The following is a 15,160-nucleotide window of genomic DNA, read 5'->3' on the forward strand; positions in this document are numbered from 1 at the left end:
ATGCTATGACTAGTACTGAAACAGTATTTTACACTTTGTGTCTGTGTGGGTGCAAACTGATGAAATATTTCCTTAATATATACTGAATTGATCTTCTGTATATAAAGATAATTGAAAATGAATCTTGATGTGAATGGAATGGGAGAAGAAGTTGGAGATGGGAGGGGTGTGAGTGGGAGGGAAATTATGGGAGGTGAGGCACTGTAATCCATTAACTGTACTTTGAAAATTTATATTTACTAAATAAAAAAAAACAAAAAATATATACTGAATTGATCTTCTGTATATAAAGATAATTGAAAATGAATCTTGATGTGAATGGAATGGGAGAGGGAGTGGGAGATGGGAGGGGTGTGAGTGGGAGGGAAATTATGGGGGGGAGCCATTGCAATCCATTAACTGTACTTTGAAAATTTATATATACTAAATAAAAAATAAAAAGAGGGTAAAAAAGACTCCAGAAAACAGTTATTCTCCACTTCAAAAAATGAATAAGAGTTATTACAGGAAGAAAGGGGTGTAAGTGTGTTCTTCTAAAGGAAACAGAATGGGCAAAAGCTCTGAGGTAGAAGAATCCATGGCAAATCCATGGTATCATCCTATCAGATATTGCCAGCCAGACTCTAGAGGTTGTTAGGATTCAAATTCTACCTCTACTGGCTGATGCTGTGGCTCAATTGGCTAATCCTCTGCCTGCAGTGCTGGAACCCCAGGTTGTAGTCCCAGTTGTGGTGCCAGATACTAGCCCTGGTTGCTCCTCTTCCAGTCCAGCTCTCTGCTGTGGCCTAGGAGGGCATTGGAGGATGGCCCAAGTGCTTGGGTCCCTGCACCTGCATGGGAGACTGGGAGGAAGCACCCAGCTCCTGGCTTTGGATCAGCACAGGACCAGTCATTGTGGCCATTAGGGGAATAAACCAAGGGAAGGCAGACCTTTCTCTCTGTCTCTCTCTCTCACTGCCTAACATTGCCTTTCAAAAAAAAATCAAATTGTACCTCTACCAACTACAATTTGTGTTACCTTAGGCAAAATATAAAACCATTATAAGTGCCCTTCTAATGTAAAATGAAGATGATTATTTTACTTCATAGGCAGGTTGGATCAAGCAAATTATCATATACTCAGCACATATCTAGTAGTAGTGTTAGTTAGTATTATTGTCAGATATTATTTATATATTATATAATATGATTTGATATTTTATACTACTTGTCTAGATAGAATTAAAACATTGATTATTTTTCTTCTGTTAAAGGTAAAAAGACTGTGCATACATTTGTTTTAATTTTTAGATTGAAATTAAAATTTGTGTATATCACATACATAAAATAATCATACATTCTAACAATACTGTTCAATGACTTTTGGCAAATGGATACCGGTGGGAAACCATCACCACAATCCAGCTTTAGGGAAGTCCCATCACTCCAAAAGTTCTTACAAGCATTTTTGAAGTCTTTCTCCAATTATACCAATTTTACCCGGCAGACCCATGTAAGTCATAAAATGCTATCTCTCCATATATATTTGCCTCTTCTGTATAAATGGAATTATAGACAATGCAAAAGAAAGACCCTTGTAGAATGAGGTGGTTAAGAAGGCTTGGAGGGGCAGTGGTTTTATGCTGTGCAGTGCTCCAATGAAGAGCAAAATCAGTAGAATTTCAACTTATTCTTTCCTCCATTTTGGAATCTCCCAAACCCACAGTCAATAAAACCATGAGATTGCAACCATTCTATTATTTTCACAGCAACATGTTGTAAGCAATGACCAGAATCACAAAACCATCTTTGAGAATTGTGGTATTTACTTTGAAATATTAAAGGAAAATATTCCATAATGCAGTTCCAAGGATACAAAATAACAGTTAATGTCAATTAACTGACATGAAAGACCTATAACATATTTTAAGTACAAAAGCCATCATACATTTTAAATAGAAATCTATTATGCTCCTTAATTCATTCAATAATCCTATGAACTCCTAAAGTACAGGACTGAATTCATAGACTACACTTGTTACACTACAGGCATGGACAGACACACATATTTTCAATAAATTCTTTCTGAGTTTATGAGTGAACTTTACCAAGAAGCTAAGAAAACACAGTTTTCTGATTATATCAAGCATTGAGAAATCTGATTGGGATGATTTGTGTGATGCACCTGGCCTTACATGACAGTATTACTCTTTCTTGAGAGGTATAGAAATTTTCCATAGCAGCTCTCTAATGAAAATTGCAAGTGAGATGGAATCCAGTGTTAATTCTAAGAAACAGTAAAACAGCTTTGTAGGATCAACATTAGAATGGAGTCCTATTGCCACAACATGTGTGTCACATTATATTGTGATTGCCTAGAAAAACATAGAGAGTATACTCATTCTAAAACTAGTAAGAAAACATGTAAATGAGCTATTTGTCCAGCATACTTTCCAATAATTCATTTTGCAAAAGTTTCTCCACTCCTTCTGGTTCCCCTCCGCCTCTGGGTTTATGTTCCCCCATATTCAGTCCATCCCAATCTTGCTTTACATGTGAAAATAGAATGAGGATCTTTCTAATGTAACTGGACCTAGATATTTACATATTAAAATATATTATTCATTAAACACTTACTGTTTACCTATTTTAAATCACCATTTGAGATGCGTAGGATAGATGAATAAAACTGATACAAATCAGTGGCTTTGCAAACCCTACATTGTATGAGAACCACAGTTTGTCAGACACTGAATTGTATGAGAACCACAGTTTGTCCGACACTGAACCATTTTGTTTTTATTTAAAAGGCAAAGTAAAAGATAAAGAAGGATATAAAGAGAGATGGGGGAGAGTGTGATGAGGGAGAATAGAGGGAGAAAGCATCCAACCACTGGATCAATCATCAAGTGCCCATCTTTAAGACTGAATCAGTCCAAAGTCAAGAGCCAGGAACTCCATCCAAACCTCCCAGAGGTGTGGCAGGACTCAAGCCCTTGCACCATCCTCTACTGCTTTCCCAAGTACATCAATAGCTAGCTGAATGGTGGTTGCTAGCATTCAAAGCAGCACTCCAATATGAGATGTGAGCATTCCAAGCTGCAGCTTAACCTGCTGAGATGCAATGCCTACCACACACTGAATTATTTTACACAAGTTACACATCCCTCACAACAAGGAGGCAGGTGCCTTTATCATCCACACTTTATAAGAAGTTGTAATAAATGTTTAAATGCATGGCTACATGTCCAGTTTTACACACACAGGAATGATTCCAATCCATGCATCTAATTCCAGAGCATACAGCCTTAATCATGACAAAACCCCACACTTTATGAAATGCTGGTAGCACACAAATATGTAGAAAGAGAGGCATACTATACAATTATTCCCTAGTATGCTAATTTGTAATTGTCCTAATTATGTTCACTTCCCACAAGAAAGTATGCTTTCTGAGCCAAGCAGGCCTTAGAATACAGAAGTTAAGGGCACACCTTCCTGTTTGTTGTCCAGCTGCTTGGCCTCTTTTGGCCTCAGTTTCCTTATGGATAAAAAAACCCACAATGCCCAACTCACAGAGTAGCAGAGAGAATGAAAAACAAATGTGTGCAGAATGCTTGGCTCACAAGAAGCACAATAAATTGCTGCTGCTATCAGTATTCCTAGACACAGCACTGGCTCCCACAGCATGAAGCCAAAGCTGGGCATACAGTAAATCACTGAAAAATATAGGTTTTTGGGTATTTCTCATATCTTCCAGGTTCCTTGGATATTTCTACCCATTCAACAAACATTTGAGCAGTTTCTATTTCATGTCAGGCTGTTCAAAGGGGTGAACCAAACAGAAAAGTTGTCTACTACTCACTACATAATGCTATGGTTGTCACCCCCTAACTTGCCTTCCTTCCTAATACAAAATTAGAAGGCAGGCACTCTCTCTAGGCAAATTTACCAACATATTAAACATCTAACCTTAATGTCACTACAATTATTTTATCACGTTTTTGCAAATCAATGCAGTCTGAAAATGATTTCTTTTTTTAACCTGTAAAAATAGGCTGGTTGGAATTATGATTGTGAGGCAGGATGTTAAGCTTCCACCTGCGATAAGTTACAAATACAAATTTCAAGCCACATGCTTTCACTATGTGATTAACTGAGGCAAATTCTACTACGGCCTTGCTTGAGTGTTGATGGTGCAGAGGGACTTGAGGAAATGCACAGGCTCTTCGTCAGCATACCCCACCTGTACAAAGCATTAGGCTTGGTGGAGAAGAGATATTCCAGACTGTCCATGCCAACCAAGGATGAGAAATGGTAAATGAGAAGTGGGGAGAAACAATACCAGCGTTCATGGTAAAAGGAAGAGTCCCGCCTTAATATGTTGACCATGCAGGTATACTAAGGACTTGTCCTCTTTTTGCCAATGACCCAGCAGGCTGGTTCACCACACTGATGAAGTAATACCTGATTCAGTGCCCACAGGTCACAATTATCTAGGCTATGAGCCCAGCAAACAGATGAGTGTCACCCACAGAGGTGCCGGTGGGGTGTATGAACTACTGTGCCAAGGGACCTGCTATGGAGACTATCTGGGGGGATGAGCCACATCAGTGCCAAGGAGTGTCTGAAGCAACACATGAAGTTTATCTGAAATGAGACAACTTGGGATCCCCCTTCAACATAGCATCTAATAGTGACCACTTTGATATGGATGGCCAGATGTGGTATCAGCTTGTGGAAAGTGGATGAAGAGGTGTCAGGCAGAACAGCACCTGATGGCACACCTTTAGCTTCATAGTTCTGAGTGACAAGCACAGCAGGAAGCTGCTGCTGTGAACACTCCATTGCGTGGATGTACTTGGGTATTTTCTAGAGTGTTGAGGGTCTGCACAGCTTAACTTCAGGTGCTATGACCATCAGGGCCAGGAGAGTTGGTTTGGACTATTGTAGGACTCCTCTTAAAATAACAGAGAGGTGAGCATTGGGGAACAGCATGTAAGATGGCTCTTTCGAGACCCACATCCTATATTAGAGTGTGTAGGTTTGAGTCCCACTCCACATCCAATCCAGCTTCCTACTAAAGTGCATCCTAGGAGGCAGCATATAATAGCTCAGATACTTGGGTCTGTGCCATCCACACTGAGTTCTGGGATTTTCACTTCATAAAACCTGATGTTTTCACATCACATCCTGGCTGAATTCCAGCTATTGTGAATATCTGGAGAGAACAGTGGATGAGAGATCGCTGTGCCTTTAATGTGAATAAAATTAATTTTCAAAATTTAAATAAACCCCCTGCATCCATGTGGTCAGACTGGGACTATTCCAGTTGGGCCCCTTCCCTGTGGGGATGGCAGCTGCATAGACTAATTGAAAAAATGCCTGAATACCTCAGTGGCCTCCTTTTCTCAGTTGTGCATCATTGTTTGACATACAAAGTTCATGATGGAGTGTTATTTTCCAGATCACCAACACACATTGCAGCAAAGGAACACCTTATGTTCATCCACTCTGCATGGAGGACCCCATCAGCTCTGCTTCCCAGATGATACGAGTCTCTCATGTGGGTTACAGGGACCCACATACTTCAGCCATCACTCCCTCCAAAAGTGCATATTAGCATAAAGCTGGAATTGAGAGTTGTGACTGTAACCTAGGCATGTCAATATAGGATGTGGACATACTAAGCAGGGTTGTAACACATGCCAAATGTCAATCCCTCAGTGAATTTTTGAAGTGCCTCTGTATATCCAAGGCTTTCAGAGAAAGGAGACAGAGCCTTCTGGGCCCTGCCCCTTTACTACATAGTTTCTGCTTCTCCCCAACATTGCACACTGCTTCATGTGTCTCTCTCTGTGCATGCTCACTTCTGAGGTCTCTTCATGCAGACAGGGAAGAGCAGCAGAGCACAGAAGAGTGGGTCTGGGAGACAAGGCAGATTAGGGAAAAACTGGACTGTGACAGTTTCTGCCTGGATCCTGCCACTTAGTGTTTAGTGACCACATCTGAAGCAGAGGAAAATTGTTCATCTACATGCCAAAAACTGAAATATAATATCTTTATATTACCCCAGGCATGAAAGTCAAATCAAAATGAATTGAAGGCTTACATAAAAGGTCTGAGAATATAAAACCCCTTACAAATGGAAGCAAATTCATTGATATTAGTCTCAACAATGATTGTTTAGATATGACACTAAACGCATAGGTGACAAAAGCAAAGACTGAAAAAAATCTAAGAAATATTCTGCATGTGATAGGAAAAACAGAACAGATGAAGTAAGAAATGAAGAAAACATTAGACAACCTGGGTTTGAACACAAACAACTCAAAAACAAATATTGTAATAAAAATTGCACAAAGGATTGATCAGTTTTCCATTGAATATATACAAGTAGCCAACAGGTAACTTAAAAGGGGTTCAGAAACAGCTAATGAAGACTACAATGCTAATTAAGACCACAGTGATTATCATCTCATATGTGTTAAAACAATTATCCAAAAGTAAAAAGATAACATTGGCCCAGGGTAGAATAAAGGAATATAAAAATTGTTGCTGAGAAAGTAAATTGGTACATCCAATACAGAAAACATTATGTAGGTCTTCAATCAAAATTAAACATAGAACATATGACAAAGCAATCTCACAACTGCGTGTATATCCAAAGGAAACCAAATCAGTATCTCAAATAGATACTTTTATCTCCACATTACTGGCAGCATTATCTACAAGAACAAGATATGGAGACAACCCCACTGTCAACATATGAATAAAGAAAATGTGATAAACACACATACACAGGAATCACAGACAACCTTAATAAGGAAATTCTTCCATTTTGTCAGGATGTGGATCCAAAAATATGAATGTGGACATTAGGCTATTTGAAATAAGGCACAGAAAGATAAATGCCACACAATATCACTCATATGTGTAATCTAAGAAAGTCGCACTTAATCACAGAATAGAATGGTGGTTGTCATGGGCTGAGTGAAGGACATGGGAAAATGTTAGCTGAACACACATTTGCAGCTATGAGATAAATTAACAAAATTAACACTTCAAGACCTTAATATTCAACACAGTAAATAGTTGATTATGATATCACATACTCACAACTTGCTAATATCTTACATATTCTTTAATAACATAGGGATGTAATGTGATGGATATATTAGATTGTCTTAATCATTTCATAATGTATATGTACAAGAGGATTCCAGAAAGTTTATGAAAAAATGTAATCAAAAGATAATGTGAATTGTCCATAACTTTTTAATGTCCCTCACATAGCAAAACATCAGTTTTCATACCTTGATGATACACAAATTGTGTCAGTCATACTCTGACAATCTTGAAAAAATTAAAACAAGCAAAACTAAACAGGCTCCTATATTAAAATATAAATCCAAAATAACTTAGTAAACTAGACATATCTACAGGATTTGGAAGACTTTCATGCAAGAAAAATCATTTTTAAAACACACATAAATTTAAGCCGCGGGACTGAGCTGCACAAGCTGCAGGGTCTGCGTGCAAGTGCTCGAAGGGGAGTGCAACAGCGGGGAGACTTGGGACGTCCAGGGCTCCGAGTCCACACATTGGCGCTGGAAGGGGAGCAGACCTGCGTGGAGAGCGTGGGAGCCCACAGTTCGGGACACCAGCGGTAGACTCAACACACCAGCGCTGGAACGCGAGGTGAGCCGAACCTCAATAACCCGAGACACCGGCAGGCAAGCAGAGAGAGGGAACGACCCCCGGGGGGGGGACTTCACCAAGCTAACTGGAAGAGAGAGAGAGGGAAAAAAAAAAAGGTGACTGGTACGGACACGGGTTTCTCTCTCTCCGCTCACCTCTCAAGGGTGAGCAAGACAAAGAGCAGGCGCCATCTTGGACATACGTCATAAGCAGAGCGACCTCAGGTCTGCACCGGCCCTGAGCCTAGCAGAAAAGCCTGACTCTGGGCGGGGCGAATTAACAGGAGATTAGGACCTAGTAAATTTGTGGTGCTACTGAACTGAGACTGTGAAAAAAGAGACAGTGGGGGAGAGAACTCACGGAATTCACGTGAGCACTCTCCAGAGACGCTACAATTCCGTAACTTTGGCAACCCAGTGGGAGACTGAAGGAGAATTTGAGCCCACTCCGAGGGCCGAACAGATTCCCTGTGTGGTCCTTGGGAAAGAGCTTCCGACTGAAATCTTTACTTAATGTACACTAAACTGATCTTCTGTAAAAAAAAAAAAAAAAAAAGAAAGAAAGAAATTATCAATTCCCAACTTGACTCTCACTGGGATTAAACATGACAATAGGTCTGATCTGATTTCATCATCATTTAAAAAAAATCATCTATTATTTTTCACTTTATGTTTCTGTGTGGGAGCAAACTGTTGAAATACTTACTTAAGGTATACTAAGCTGATCTTCTGTATATTAAGATAATCGAAAATGAATCTTGATGTGAATGGAAGGGGAGAGGGAGTGGGAAAGGGGAGGGTTGTGGGTGGGAGGGACGGTATGGGGGGGAAGCCATTGTAACACATGAGTCGTACTTTGGAAATTTATATTCATTAAATAAAAGATTAAAAAAAAAAGAAAGAGAGAGAGAGAGGTTTACCACGCCTAACCTGGGAGTGTCACCTTTGGCACACCAAACAGAGCTCTCAGGCCACACCCATCTCAAGCCCTAAGGCTCCATCAAAAACAGATAGTCCACTTAATCTAGAGTCATAGTATAACAAGAAAAAGCACCACAGTGAAGAAACCAAATATCTCCAATATGACAAATAACAAACGCAAAAACCAAGGTAATAAAAACAAGGAAGTCACCATGAAGCCCTCAAATGAAAAAGACACCCCAATTCAAGATTATGAGGATGATGACATAGAAGAAATGCAAGAAGCAGATCTCAAAAAATTAATAAGAACATTAAGAAGTTCTCAAAAACAAATTCTTGAACTACAGAAATCCTTAATGGACAAGATAGAAAATCTCTCTCGTGAAAATGAAATATTAAGGAGGAATCAAAATGAAACGAAACAACTAGTACAACAGGAAACTGGGATAGTGACTGAAGTGAAGAATTCAATAGATCAAATGAAAAACACAATAGAGAGCCTTACAAACAGAATGGGAGAAGCAGAAGAGAGAATATTGGACTTAGAAGACAGAGAACAGGAAAGGATACAGTCAGACCAAAGAAAAGAAGAGGAAATTAGAAATCTAAAACATATTGTCAGGAATCTTCAGGATACTATTAAAAAACCCAACATTCGGGTTCTAGGAGTTCCTGAAGGCATGGAGAGGGAGAAAGGATTAGAAGGCCTTTTTAGTGAGATATTAGCAGAAAATTTCCCAGGTTTGGAGAAGGACAGAGAAATCCTAGTACAGGAAGCTCACAGAACCCCTAATAAACACGACCAAAAGAGACCCTCACCACGGCACGTTGTAATTAAACTCTCCACAGTGAAACATAAAGAAAAGATCCTAAAGTGTGCAAGAGAGAAACGTCAGATTACTCTCAGAGGATCTCCAATCAGACTCACAGCTGACTTCTCATCAGAAACTCTACAAGCTAGGAGGGAATGGCGAGATATAGCCCAGGTACTAAGAGAGAACAACTGCCAGCCCAGAATATTATATCCTGCAAAGCTATCATTTGTGAATGAAGGTGAAATAAAGACTTTTCGTAACAAACAGAAATTGAAAGAATTTGTTGCCACTCGTCCAGCCCTGCAAAAGATGCTTAAAGATGTGTTACACACAGAAACAAAGAAACACGGCCATCAATATGAAAGAAGGTAAAGGAAGGAAACCAAGGAAGGAAAGCTCACAGCAAAAGATCACAGGGAATTCAAAGCATATATTAGAACTTACCTTTGGCAAATAGCAGGGCAAAGTTACCACTTATCATTAGTCACTTTGAACATGAATGGCCTGAACTGTCCAGTTAAAAGACACCGTTTGGCTGATTGGGTTAAGGAACAAAACCCATCTATTTGCTGCTTACAAGAAACACATCTTTCCAACAAAGATCCATACAGACTGAAAGTGAAAGGCTGGAAAAAGATATACCATGCCAACAGAAATGAAAAAAGAGCAGGCGTAGCCATCTTAATATCAGACACCATAAACTTTACCACAAAAACCGTTAAGAGATACAAAGAGGGACACTACATAATGATTAAGGGATCAATTCAACAGGAAGATATAACAATTATCAATGTATATGCACCTAACTACAGGGCACCAGTTTATCTAAAAGATTTGTTAAGGGACTTAAAGGGAGACTTAGACCCCAATACAATAGTACTGGGGGACTTCAATACTCCACTCTCAGAAATAGACAGATCAATAGGACAGAAGATCAACAAGGATACAGTAGATTTAAACGACACTATAGCCCAAATGGATCTAACAGATATATACAGAACTTTCAATCCTACAGCTAAAGATTTTACATTCTTCTCAGCAGTACATGGAACCTTCTCTAGGATTGACCACATACTAGGCCATAAAGCAAGTCTCAGCAAATTCAAAAGAATTAGAATCATACCATGCAGCTTCTCAGACCATAAAGGAATGAAGTTGGAAATTAGCAACTCAGGAATCCCTAGAGCATACGCAAACACATGGAGATTGAACAACATGCTCCTGAATGAACACTGAGTCATTCAAGAAATCAAAAGAGAAATCAAAAACTTTCTGGAAGTAAATGAGGATAACAGTATAACATACCAAAACTTATGGGATGCAGCAAAAGCAGTATTAAGAGGAAAGTTTATATCAATAGGCGCCTACATCAAGAAATTGGAAAGGCACCAAATAGATGAGCTTTCAATTCACCTCAAGGATCTAGAAAACCTACAGCAAACCAGATCCAAATCTAGTAGGAGAAGAGAAATAATTAAAATCAGAGAAGAAATTAACAGGATTGAATCAAGAAAAACATTACAAAAAATCAGCCAAACGAGGAGCTGGTTTTTTGAAAAAATAAACAAAATTGACACCCCATTGGCCCAACTAACTAAAAAAAGAAAAGACCCAAATCAATAAAATCAGAGATGAAAAAGGAAACATAACAACAGACACCAAAGAAATAAAAATAATCATCAGAAATTACTACAAGGACTTGTATGCCAGCAAACAGGGAAACCTATAAGAAATGGATAGATTCCTGGACACATGCAACCTACCTAAATTGAACCAGGAAGACATACAAAACCTAAACAGACCCATAACTGAGACAGAAATTGAAACAGTAATAAAGGCCCTCCCAACAAAGAAAAGCCCAGGACCAGATGGATTCACTGCTGAATTCTACCAGACATTTAAAGAAGAACTAACTCCAATTCTTCTCAAACTATTCAGAACAATCGAAGAAGAGGGAATCCTCCCAAATTCTTTCTATGAAACCAGCATCACCTGAATTCCTAAGCCGGAAAAAGATGCAGCACTGAAAGAGAATTACAGACCAATATCCCTGATGAACATAGATGCAAAAATCCTCAATAAAATTCTCGCCAATAGAATGCAACAACACATCAGAAAGATCATCCACCCAGACCAAGTGGGATTTATCCCTGGTATGCAGGGATGGTTTAATGTGCGCAAGACAATCAATGTGATACACCACATTAACAGACTGCAGAAGAAAAACCATATGATTATCTCAATAGATGCCGAGAAAGCATTTGATAAAATACAACACCCCTTCATGATGAAAACTCTAAGCAAACTGGGTTTGGAAGGAACATTCCTCAATACAATCAAAGCAATCTATGAAAAACCCACAGCCAACATCCTATTGAATGGGGAAAAGTTGGAAGCATTTCCGCTGAGATCTGGTACCAGACAGGGATGTCCACTCTCACCACTGCTATTCAAGATAGTTCTGGAGGTTCTAGCCAGAGCTATTAGGCAAGAAAAAGAAATTAAAGGGATACAAATTGGGAAGGAAGAACTCAAACTATCCCTCTTTGCAGATGACATGATTCTTTATTTAGGGGACCCAAAGAACTCTACTAAGAGACTATTGGAACTCATAGAAGAGTTTGGCAAAGTAGCAGGGTATAAAATCAATGCACAAAAATCAACAGCCTTTGTATACACAGACAATGCCATGGCTGAGGAAGAACTTCTAAGATCAATCCCATTCACAATAGCTACAAAAACAATCAAATACCCTGGAATAAACTTAACCAAGGCCTTTAAAGATCTCTATGATGAAAATTATAAAACCTTAAAGAAAGAAATAGAAGAGGATACCAAAAAATGGAAAAATCTTCCATGCTCATGGATTGGAAGAATCAACATCATCAAAATGTCCATTCTCCCAAAAGCAATTTATAAATTCAATGCAATACCAATCAAGATACCGAAGACCTTCTTCTGAGATCTGGAAAAATTGGTGCTGAAATTTATATGGAGGCACAAGAGACCTCGAATAGCTAAAGCAATCTTATACAAAAAAAACAAAGCTGGAGGCATCACAATACCAGATTTCAGGACATACTACAGGGCAGTTGTAATCAAAACAGCATGGTACTGGTACAGAAACAGATGGATAGACCAATGGAACAGAATTGAAATACCAGAAATCAACCCAAACATCTACAGCCAACTTATATTGGATCAAGGATCTAAAACTAATTCCTGGAGCAAGGACAGTCTATTCAATAAATGGTGCTGGGAAAATTGGATTTCCACGTGCAGAGTCATGAAGCAAGACCCCTACCTTACACCTTACACAAAAATCCACTCAACGTGGATTAAAGACCTAAATCTATGACCTGACACCATCAAGTTACTAGAGAACATTGGAGAAACCCTTCAAGATATTGGCACAGGCAAAGAGTTTCTGGAAAAGACCCGGGAGGCACAGGCAGTCAAAGCCAAAATTAACTATTGGGATTTCATCAAATTGAGAAGTTTCTGTACTGCAAAAGAAACAGGAGAGTGAAGAGACAACCGTCAGAATGGGAAAAAATATTTGCAAACTATGCAACAGATAAAGGGTTAATAACCAGAATCTACAAAGAGATCAAGAAACTCCACAAAAACAAAACCAACAACCCAATTAAGAGATGGGCCAAGGACCTCAATAGACATTTTTCAAAAGAGGAAATCCAAATGGCCAACAGGCACATGAAAAAATGTTCAAGGTCATTAGCAATCAGGGAAATGCAAATCAAAACCACAACGAGGTTTCACCTCACCCCGGTTAGAATGGCTCACATTCAGAAATCTACCAACAACAGATGCTGGCGAGGATGTGGGGGAAAAGGGACACTAACCCACTGTTGGTAGGAATGCAAACTGGTCAAGCCACTATGGAAGTCAGTCTGGAGATCTCTCAGAAACCTGAAGATAACCCTACCGTTCGACCCAGCCATCCCACTCCTTGGAATTTACCCAAAGGAATTTAAATTGGCAAACAAAAAAGCAGTCTGCAGCCTAATGTTTATTGCAGCTCAATTCACAATAGCTAAGACCTGGAACCAACCTAAATGCCCATCAACGGTAGACTGGATAAAGAAATTATGGGATATGTACTCTTTAGAATACTATACCGCAGTAAGAAACAACGAAATCCAGTCATTTGCAACAAAATGGAGGAATCTGGAACACATCATGCTGAGTGAAATAAGCCAGTCCCAAAGGGACAAATACCATATGTTCTCCCTGATCGGTGACAACTGACTGAACATCAAAAAGGAAAACTGTTGAAGTGGAATGAACACTATGGGAAACGGTGACTTGATCAGCATAGCCCTGACTGTTAATGAACAACTTAATACATTATCCCTATTAGTAGTGTTTTTGTCTGTTCTACTTAATATGACTGGTTTAATTCTGTAATTAATACAGAGTTATTCTTAAGTGTTGAAATTTAACAGAAATGTGATCCCTGTTAAACTTAAGAGTAGGAATAAGAGAGGGAAGAGATATATAATTTGGGACATGCTCAAGCTGACTTGCCCCAAACGGTAGAGTTAGAAACATACCAGGGGACTCCAATTTAATCCCATCAAGGTGGCATGTACCAATGCCATCTCACTAGTCCAAGTGATCAATTTCAGTTCACAATTGATCATAATGAAAGGACTAAGAGTCAAAGGGAGCACATAAGCAAGTCTAGTACCTGCTAATACTAACCGATAGAATAAATAAAGGGGAGAGTGATCCAACATGGGAAGTGAGATACTCAGCAGACTCATAGAATGGCAGATGTCCTAAATAGCACTCTGGCCTCAGAATCAGCCCTAAAGGCATTCAGATCTGGCTGAAAAGCCCATGAGAGTATTTCAGGCATGGAAAGCCAAGACACTCTGGCAAAAGATCTCTGTGAGTGAGATCTCAGTGGAAAGAACAGGTCTTCAAAGAAGGAGGTACCTTTCTCTGAAGGGAGGAGAGAACCTCCACTTTGACTATGACCTTGTCTAAACAAGATAAGAATCGGAGAACTCAGAGGGCTTCCATAGCCTTGGAAACTCATGACTGGTGCACAGGGAGATTACTGATGCCATAGACAGGAGTGTCAATTGGTAAAGTCAACAACAGGAGTCACTGTGCACTTACTCCTCATGTAGGATCTCTGTCCTTAATGTGCTGTGCATTGAGATTTAATGCTATAACGAGTACTCAAACAATATATTTCACTTTGTGTTTCTATGGGGGTGCAAACTGTTGAAATCTTTACTTAATGCATACTAAACTGATCCTCTGTAAAAAAAAAAAAAAAAAGAAACTATCAACTCCCAACTTGACTCTCACTGGGATTAAACATGACAATAGGTCTGATCTGATTTCAACATCATTAAAAAAAATCATCTATTATTTTTCACTTTATGTTTCTGTGTGGGAGCAAACTGTTGAAATCCTTACTTAATGTATACTAAGCTGATCTTCTGTATATTAAGATAATCGAAAATGAATCTTGATGTGAATGGAAGGGGAGAGGGAGTGGGAAAGTGGAGGGTTGTGGGTGGGAGGGACGGTATGGAGGGGAAGCCATAGTAATCAATTATTCGTACTTTGGAAACGTATATTCATTAAATAAAAGTTAAAAAAAAACACATAAATTTGAGTGGTCAAAATTTCTATTTTGAAAGTGCAAATAGAGATGGCACCCTGTACAGAGAAAGTGCAAGTGCTAAGACGTTGCCCAAGTACCAA

The sequence above is a fragment of the Oryctolagus cuniculus genome, chromosome 19 (assembly GCF_051225735.1).
Source record: "Oryctolagus cuniculus isolate XC-2025 breed Fujian yellow rabbit chromosome 19, ASM5122573v1, whole genome shotgun sequence".
Lineage (NCBI taxonomy): Eukaryota > Metazoa > Chordata > Mammalia > Lagomorpha > Leporidae > Oryctolagus > Oryctolagus cuniculus.